The sequence below is a fragment of the Saccostrea cucullata genome, unplaced genomic scaffold (assembly GCF_032062105.1).
Source record: "Saccostrea cucullata isolate Sc308-1 unplaced genomic scaffold, CSIRO_AGI_Scuc_v1 ctg1474, whole genome shotgun sequence".
In the NCBI taxonomy this organism is placed as follows: domain Eukaryota; kingdom Metazoa; phylum Mollusca; class Bivalvia; order Ostreida; family Ostreidae; genus Saccostrea; species Saccostrea cuccullata.
Window position 1 is genome coordinate 19,754 of NW_026939689.1, and position 8,936 is coordinate 28,689.

Sequence of the window (8,936 nt, forward strand, 5' to 3'; positions counted from 1 at the left end):
CAGGGTATGCTCAATCCTCCTTGGCATCTGATTCCACCTCTTATATTTTGGAGGTCTGTGTTTTCTCTGCTTCTTTTTGTGTTGTTTTTGCTGTTGAATACTGTTCGTTATCCCCATATGTTTCATTCAAGTAACACACACATTTTCGATACAATTATTTATTAAACGTTGATACTATACATAAATAAAATATTGTATAAACTGATAATTTGAAAAAAAAATTTCAAGCAACTGGTCTTTGTCATGTACCGTATGACATTAGAAATCAATATTGATTGTTGATACATGTAATAGTCCTCTTTTATTTTAATTTTTGTAAAAAAGAAAAGGCCTAGAAAGTGCATGTAATTTTAAGTTATATAAATATTTTATAACATATAGAATTCCGACACTGCAGTGCCAAGTCTTCTATAAAAGTGATATATGCATAAAAATCTCTAAGAAATGGTTAAGAAAAAATTACAATTAGATATGCTCCACCAACTTTGTTAAAATATCATTATGAAAATACATTAGCTTCTGTCATAGAACTAAAATATTTACAAAAATACAGTGATTCATAAATGTGATCAATTTTCTCAAACTTTATTTTTTCATGTTTTCTGTAAAAGCAGAAATATTAGTTGGGGATGAAATTGTGTTTTATTTTATGTTAACAATTATCATCGAAATTAAATCCCGCACAAAATAATTACTTTACTATAGATTGAAGAAAGCTATTTTCGCCAATCCGCTAAAACATGGCTGAAAGATTTCCGACTTGGCGTTAAACAATATTCAATCAATCAATCAATCATCATTGCAACGAAATTAAAAACCAATGAAACTTTTTAGATAAAAAATCAACAAAATTTCGTCCCAACGAAAATTTATGCTTCTACAGTATTTCACATTAACTTAAAAGCTTTAAAAATTTATTTATTATTACAAAATTTTGCATTAGTCATCACTTGTAAAATAGAATTCATGCCCCTCATTGAATATTTAGCGGTGTTTAGTTTTTGCCTTGTTTGTCTGTTTGTTCGCCTGCAAAAACTTTAACCTTGCTTATAACTTTCCAGTGGGGCTATGGCTTTCATATTCCACAGGTATATTCCTCTTTTATATACTCTTTTATCTTGAACTTAGACTTTGGCCCATTTTAAAAACTTGGAAGTAATACTTGTCTTTGGAGGTGAAAGTGGCATCGGTAGTCAAACATTAGCTTGGAATTTAGCAATTTTGTGGTCTCCCATGTTAAAGGGTAAATTTATAGTATTTTTCAAACATGCAAAACTGTTCACGGTAGCTCAGTCGGTAGAGCGCTCGGTCCGTGATTGGGAGGTCGTGAGTTCGAATCTCGGCCGCGACTGACCTTGTCGATAAAATGGGTAGCAACTGTTCCTTCGCCATGCACTCGGCACTTTAAAGTGAAAGTGGTAGGTCCTTCGGTTGAGACCTTAAAAACGAGGCCCGGTGTCAGCGGCAGGCGTTGGCACGATAAAGATCCCTCACTGCTCAATGGCCCTGAGTGCCGAGTAAAGGTCAAAATTTGAAGCCCTTCACCGGCATACGGTGATGTCTCCATATGAGTGAAAAATTCTCGAGAGGGACGTTAAACAATATACAATCAATCAATCAATCAAACATGCAAAATATCTATGACAAAATGACACCAGAAAATATAAAGCAATATGTTAATACGTAATAAATATCAAACAACACGACAATATGCCACATAAATTTGTTAAACATACAAATAGAAATAAATCTAAGAACAAGATGTGCATCTTTTCGTATTATGTACATTATAGTAATGTATATGAAAACATAAAGGGTGATTTTTTCCTATTATTCTTCACTTGGTAATCATTTGTACACAGACATTTAAACAGCTGCATTTTAAATAGTGCTCAACAAATAAAATCACATAATGTGTCAGGTGTTAAGATAAAATTTTAACAACTTAATATAAACTATTATGTAATTCCAAGTCAAATCAAACATAATACTAATACAACTTATCGAAAGTGTATCAAACTGCAGTTTATCAGCTTTAAAAGCCTTTGCAATTGACATAATCTGCAACATTGAAACTAATAAATGGTACATTCCTCATAGGACAAAATAGCAGAGAATTCAATTTTGCCAATTAATACTCACTGCAGTTTTGTCATGTTTAACACAAGTGGAGTATTTCCTCAGATTTAGAGCCATTTTACACAGAGTATCTTCTGACATGTCTGGTAATGGTAAACACCACTCTCTCACACTCTTGTGACTGTTGCTTTTTAATATTAGTCTCTCTTCTTACTATACTCACAGACCAATCACTTTGTTCTCTCTAGAAGAGACACACCCACTCTGTCTAAAAGAGACTGATACACGTGTACTCTGTACCTCACTCTGACGCCCCCGACTCCAGGAGGATCCCTACCTTCACTTTCTAACACATATGCTCTATTACATTAATCAGACTATGCAGAAAATTTTTAAGTTCATACTCTTACTCTCTACTGATTAACACACAGACCAACACACAGCAATCGATTCAGTTTGTCGCAGTCTCCTTGTCCGATTGTTTACTACAAAAACATGCATTCTTACACGCCACACTCGTCTCTGTAACCCCACCACATTGTCCTTACTGTTTCACATCGACATGCTTTATGTCTAACAGAATTAAAAAGAAATAATTGTTTGTTTACACTGTTGTATTTTTTTGGCATTTAATATTTCTTTCATAGCATTTCATGGTAGTTTAAATACTAGTAATGCACTTTTTTTTCTTCTTCCTGTAGGGAGTTGAACTCTATACATAGAGAATAATACACATCCTTTTTCATATCACATCCTGTATCAGCCCGAGACACCAATATTGGTCGAGGGCTGATACAGGATGTGATGTGGAAAAGGGTATGTTTTATTATATTTATTACATACTTAGTAATAAAATACAGAATGCATTACGTTGAGAAGAAAATAAGTAAATAACCATGCAAGGACTTCTTACATACATGTACATGGTCTATTGTCTCATACGGTTTGGGTTTGTTTCTGCTTCTATTTCAATGCACTCGATCCGTAATTTGAAAATAATCTAGTACATGTATTTGTAAATTTAGATTAACCTTATTTTCAAAAAGTTAAAATTAAGAGAATATGAACCCACCAAAAATTGTGTATGATCACAAGTACTGTTTCTGTGGTTTAATTTACTAAGGATGTGATATTGACGTCACAATAGCCGTATCAGCCCTGCAGGGCTGATATAGATTTGCGGGGCTGATATAGATTATCAGCCCTTCAAATCCATATCAGCCCTGCAGGGCTGATACGGCTATCGTTACGTCAGCCATATCGCATATGCAAAAAACCTGTATTTATTACTACACAGCTAATTGTGCCACGTACGTGTTACATATGGTTGCACATAACACATGTATCACGTATGTGAAATGTACGTATCACATACGTGTATTACAAACATACGTTTCACGTATGTGGTACAACGTACGTATAACATATGTGTGACTACATACGTTTCACATAACGTACGTTAAACGTATGTTTGGAATACACGTATGTGTTACGTACGTGAAACGTACGTGTAACATATGTTATGTGCAACCATACATTTAACGTACGTTAATAAACGTACGGTTTACATGTATATTGTCAACCACATGTTACATGTACGTTAATTAACATATGGTTTACATGTGTATAGTCAACCACATGTTACACCTACGTTAATGAACACATGGTTTACATGTGTATAGTCAACCACATGTTACACGTAAGTTAATGAACTCATGGATTACATGTGTTTTATAAAGCACAAATGTCATGTATATATATAGTTTATGTGCATTATAAACCACACATTAAATATACTAATGTACATAGATAAATTATGGTTTATTATGGTATTCTAAAGCTCTCATTACATATGTTGATGAATATAGTATGTGTATTATCAGGCACATGTTACATATACATTTAAAAAGGTGTTTTACATGTGTGTGAAAACCTATGTTTGAGAATGAGAAGGCTGTATATTTTGTAAATTCATATTATTACATACATGTATGTTAAATGTAGGTTGACTATAAATCTAATCCTTTTTATTTTATTTCAAATTTAATTTTTTAATCAAATTATCATTTAGTTTTTGCTATAAAGAGAAAAAAATCCAATGCATTAAACATTTATTGTTGCTAGGGACTACATAATTTCACTTAAAATACAGGAACTTTTTGTATAAAAGTATGGCTGACTTCCACAACTATCTATTTTTCCTTAATAGTTTAAGTTTTGGAGAACTAATCAAGATATTATTTAACATAACAATCAATAGGCACTTAGGGCTTAACCTGTTATTCAGGAAGAAGAGCAATCATAGTGATATGACCATCTATAAAATCCTTCTTATAACATGTATAACGGGTCCTTATATCAGAAGTTGCATGTATTTTAATAATTATAATATTTTAAAATCTAAAATATCTTTTTTTGACATAAACATTATTATGATATTTGGTTAAACCCAATCGCAACTGAAGCATACATGTGTGTGCGTTGTTGACTTGTCGTGTGCGTATTTAATGTTTCAATTTATTTCACATTGTTTACCTTACGTCCACTTTCATGTCTGGCATAATGTTATAAGTTCGCATTGGTTTAAAATTTACTCTAAAAACAGTTAACAAAGTTTACATAAAAAGTTCTCCAATCTCGTCATATGTATCGGATATCGGTAGAGGCACATAAAATTGAACTCGGTCATCGGTAGATATAATCAATCCGAATTCAAGAGCAAAAATATATTTTAAAAAAAGAAAGAAATTCACGATAATTTCACAACAAATCTCAAAAGGGAGTAAATGATTCATCTAGATAATTATCAAATATACAGTGGGTACCGTCCGTATAAAACTTATAAAATATACCTTCCGGAATTTTCCAGCCTCCATTTATGTATTACATGTACGTTACCAGTGACGTCACTGGAAAGAGAAGTCTGACGTCTGCAAGTACTAGGGCCTAGCTAAAGGTGAGGAATGCATAAAATCAACAATTATTTAATTACTTTATGACTGTGTGTTGCATGTAAACTAAGAGGGTGTTTTTTTTCTTCAGTGTATTACATAATGGAGACGTGGGTTACCAAAAACAGGAAATATTGACCATGTTGAGCAGCCAGTGAGCTGTCTTGGTCAGCACCCAGGTGTATCCATCAACACGGGCACGTTATATCAAAATGCAGGTGAAGTTTAAAAATACTGTTATAACAATTAAGTATTTATTTAAAATGTTTTTAACCTAACAAATAAGATGCAAAAAAAAAAAAAAAACTACAACAATTTGATGTAAAGTTCCACTCACTGAATTTATTTCTTTTTACAGTACAGTATTTAAAACATCACATTAGATGGTAAAGGAAATTATTATCTTTGAATGCAATAATGGTGTAACAGTTTTGTTTTTACATATCTGCCCTTTTAATCCTTATGAATATAAATTGACATGTGTTTGAGATTGAGAATTTTTATGTGATTTTAGATATATGGATTCCAGGATGGTGACTGAAGCTCATCTTTGTAAACACCTATATGCCTAGAATGGACTCCAAAACAGATTATTAAAGTTTAACCAGTATAATCTTGAATATGGTAATACTTTTAAAAAGGAATAAGATTTTCTTATCATATTGCTTTTAGACTTGCAAATACTACATGTAACTTGAAGCTTTTCATGTAAAATTTGAAATGCAATCGAGTTTGACGAATTTCACACTAATAAGAGTTATCTCCCTTGTCGGCATAACTCTCATTTTTCCCACTTTGTCCTTTGTAAGTTACCTGATATTATTTTCAATCTTCAAACGTTATTGGACAATTTAGATCTGTACCTGTATTGCTGAAGTTTGGGGCAATATGAAAATCTTAATGAATGATATTCATTACAGATTTTATTTTTAAGATACTGACCAATAAATTTGGTAAGGTTACAGAGGGAAAACAGGGCCTTACGCTGGATTGACCCTGCAAAGGGGAATAACTTTTGAAAAATTTAATGTGAAAGTCGTCTATTTTTTTTTTTACATATTTTTTTTTTTTTAACCTCAAGGACAAAAAGTATACACTTGGAACACAAACAAAAACAGATGAGTCCATGCCAAGCTAAAGATTAATGCAGAAGGTAAGTTCAATTTTTCATTTCGTAACTCTTCTGGTTTTATCCAGATTGGACCTTACATATAATTAAGTCAGCTTCAGTATATAATAGAAGGATATGGAGATAACGAACAGTATTCAATCTCAAAGTCCATAAAACTATACAAAATAAGAGCAGAGCAAACACGGACCCCCGAAACATCAGAGGTGGGATCAGGTGCCATAATAAAACACCTATTTACTTAAGTTACTATTCGGAAAATAGCTTGTTTATCATCTCCCTCAACAGCAAACTATTTCCCTCGTCTGCATCTTGGGGAATAGTTGTTGTCTTGGGGGATGATAAACTAGCTATTGTCCTCGTAGCCAGTATATACTGGTGTACATGTATACTGTTTTTAGCTCTTCTGTGCCAAAGGCTCAAAGAGCTAATGCTACGACCATTTGTGCGGTGTGCATAAACTTTTTAGATCACCTAAGCCAAAGGCTCATGTGAGCTTTTCTGATCAAAATTTGTCAGTTGTTGTCCTTGGCGTCGTTGTTGTTGTTGGCGTTGTAAACTTTTCACATTTTCATCTTCTTCTCAAGAACCACTGGGCCAATTTCAACCAAACTTGCTACAAAGTATCCTTGGGTAAAGGGGATTCAAGTTTGTTCAAATGAAGGGCTGCGCCCTTTTCCAAGGGGAGATAATTATGAATTAGAAAAAAAATTAATGGCATTTTTAAAAAATCTTCTTCTCAAGAACCACTAGGCCAGGAAAGATGAAACTCATGTGGAATCATCCTCAGATAGTGTAGATTCAAATTTGTTCAAATCATGACCCCCCAGGGGTAGGGTGGGGCCAAAATGGCCAATAAAAGTTTTACATAGGAATATCTAGGGAAACCTTTTAAAATCTTGTTTTCAAGTACTGCTTAGTGATATTTATAGGGAATCATCCTCAGGTAGTGTAGATTCAAGTTTGTTCAAATCATGACCCCCTGGGGGGGTTAAAATTCAAAGCCCCCCCCCCCCCCCCCCAGAAAACTTTCAGTTCTGATCTGATGTGTGATTTTTCCTAGCAAATTGCTCAGGTGATCGATGTGGCCCCTGGGCCTCTTGTTAGAATGTGGGTCATAACTCAAGATCCCCTTGGACAATCATTGTCAAATTTTCACAGGGCATCCTTGGCCCAAGGGCTACAATTTATACTAAAATTAGGGTTTGGACCTTATACAAGGGGAGATAATCAGGAAGATAAAACCAAAAGAAGTCTATATTGGCCTAGAATTGTTAAACTTTGTCAGTTGAGGCATCTTTGGAGAATGTCGACCAAAAAGTAGGTCACCATGATCTACTTATGGTATTTTATAGCTCTATTGAAATATCTTCAGTCCTAACTGGCTAAGAATCATTGAACTTTCTTAATTGATGTATTTTGGGTCTTATAAACATAGAGGCTTCAAATACTAGTGATAGATTGTACAATTTATTACAAGAGCGATTCAAGGCCCTTGGGTTTCTTGTTGTCCATCGTCATACACTGTGCTCTGTCTGGTAAAATTTTAGCATTTACTGCCTCCTCCCTCCACCACCACCCAAACTAAAGGGGGGGGGGGTAACCCATCAAAATTATTCAAAATTGTATTTTTTTAATTGGACATCAAGCAAACTAATAGCAAGATTTTAATCAGCATAGAGTCCTAATGAAATTATGAAATTCATATAGCCCCAGGGTAGGTGGATCAGATGTAAAGGCACAGCTTTATTAATTAATCATAAACTGAAAATGCATTGATTCATTGAAAATCTATATAATGCTCCTAAGTTGAAAGCAAAAAGACTATGTTCATGACAATGAGGAATAAGTTTTGTACCCCTGTAATCAAAGATTCTGGGGTACATCTATGTAGCTTTTCCCCTGTCTGTCTGTCTGCAAAATCTTTTCACATTTGCCATATTATTTTAGTGGGTGAAAGTATGGCTTTCATATTTCATAGACCTGGGTATTCATAGTGACAATACTTTTGTATTGGTACACCAAATTAACCTTTTGAATTGAACTTGGAGTATGATTCACTTTTAAGAAAGTTTCATAACTTGAATCTTGGCCTTAACTTTTGAACAGTTGGTGCAAGGGCTTTCATACTTCACTTGTATATTTATTGTGACAAAACCTTTCAATGGGTATAAATTAAAATATTTGACCTTGTACTTCTAGTTTAACCCACTGTTAAAAAACTAACTTTGATCATAACTTTTGAGCTGATAGTAGTAGGGCTTTCATATTTCACATATTTACTCTTTGTGACAAGTCCGTCCTTGGATGTCAACAATTTTGACCTTTGACCTTGACTTTGGAGTTTGACTTGCACTTGGGAAACTTGAACCATAAGCTGGCATATGGGGTATCAGTATGTACAGTTTTTTCCGAGTTCACCCACAAATCAATGCTATGTAATGAATTTTAGATAAGAAAATTACAAGGTAGATATTTGAGGATATAGTGAAAAAAATAGTTTAAAAGATCATTGTTATGAATACTAAAAAATTAATTATTTAGTATTTATATTTAAGTTCTACAGAGAATCAACCAAGATTAATATGTGGATAATAATAATGTTCAGGGGAAAAAATGGGTTTTTCCCTTATTCGATGCATTTAATATTTTCTTTTTCTTTACAGATAAAAGAGAACTGGAGAAGAATGAATTGGTGTTAACATACTCAACATTAAATTTGGCTTAAATCTAAATATGTCTTTTGTTGTAATTGCTTCAAGAGCAAATAGGATCAG

At 33.4% G+C, this 8,936-nt stretch overlaps 1 long non-coding RNA gene across 1 annotated transcript; it reads left to right on the forward strand.

The window, feature by feature from the left end:
• Positions 1-5,065: 5,065 nt before the first annotated feature.
• On the forward strand, positions 5,066-8,878 carry LOC134253692 (uncharacterized). The gene is made up of 4 exons (XR_009989155.1): positions 5,066-5,248; positions 5,560-5,654; positions 6,112-6,183; positions 8,826-8,878. It is a non-coding gene; the product is annotated as an uncharacterized LOC134253692 (long non-coding RNA).
• Positions 8,879-8,936: the final 58 nt, after the last annotated feature.